The 1,061-nt window shown below is 60.7% G+C and overlaps 1 non-coding gene across 1 annotated transcript; it reads right to left on the bottom strand.

The window, feature by feature from the left end:
* Window positions 1-430: 430 nt before the first annotated feature.
* TRNAM-CAU lies at window positions 431-503 on the bottom strand. Its single transcript has one exon. It is a non-coding gene; the product is annotated as a tRNA-Met (tRNA).
* Window positions 504-1,061: the final 558 nt, after the last annotated feature.

Raw genomic sequence — 1,061 nt, 5'->3', positions numbered from 1 at the left:
TGGAGGGAAGTGAGGATACAGTCTCTGGAGACGGCAGAAAACATGGAGACAAGGAGAGGAAGTTTGAAGAAAAGGAGATCAGAAATAGTCTAGGGGATTCTCACAGATGTGCAAAAAAAAAAAAAAAAAAGAAAAAAAAAAATCGAACCACTTCACTGCAGTACGTCCACAGTTGCACCAACATTGCCTATTCTCTCCTTCGTGGATTTTCATTCTTCGGAGAGGGAACAATGGTCACTCTTTACGGCTGTGACTATCACTACTTTTGTTAAGAGGCTGCATTGCCTCTGGGCACGTATTTGCTACTCAGTCCTCTGGCAAAGCCTTGCTGGGGACATCCCTGTACCTGTGGAGACCAGGGTACGTATGGGCCCTAAATGCCAGGGCGAAACATTGCTTATTTTTTGCGAGTGCTACAGCAAAACACCTGTGCCCTCTCTGAGGCTCGAACTCAGGACCTTCAGATTATGAGACTGACGCGCTGCCCACTGCGCCAAGAGGGCTGTCTGGGCTGTCTGGAGATGGGTCTTCTTTGTCACTAAAAGGGAACTATCTACAGTCCCTTGCTCGGGCGAGCCACCCTCAGAGGGTCAGTCTCTCGCGGTAGAGACCCAACGGGTCCCTGGCCTCCCGCGGGCTGCAGGCCGCCGGACCTTAAGGACACGTGGGGACATTTGGGGGCACGAGGGGAAAGAGGGTCGCTCTTCCGGGAGAGGGGCGGTCTCGGCGTAGGGAACGTGCCCCGACAACCCCGTGCGGACGCGGACGCGGACGCGGACGCGGATCCGGACCCTGGCGGCTGCGACCCGCGCCCCTGAGGTCGGAAGGGCGAGCGGGAGAAGCGGGGCAGGCGGTCGCCAGGGCCCGGCAGGGACACAGGCCCCGAGGGGCGACCCCGCCCGTGCCCTCCGGCGCTCCGGGAACACGCGCCCGGCTTCGGCGTGGGGACCCGGGGGTGGGCACGCGAGCGCACGCAGGGGGCCGGTGCGAGCGGTCGCCGAGCTGAGGGCGTCGGTCCCGACGGCGACGGTCGTGTGCGCGGGCGGGAGATGAGCTCGCGT

Source organism: Pteropus vampyrus, unplaced genomic scaffold, assembly GCF_000151845.1.
Source record: "Pteropus vampyrus isolate Shadow unplaced genomic scaffold, Pvam_2.0 Scaffold399, whole genome shotgun sequence".
Taxonomy (NCBI): Eukaryota; Metazoa; Chordata; class Mammalia; order Chiroptera; family Pteropodidae; genus Pteropus; species Pteropus vampyrus.
Note: the sequence above shows the minus strand (reverse complement) of the source record. Positions and strands in the feature narration are given on the sequence as shown.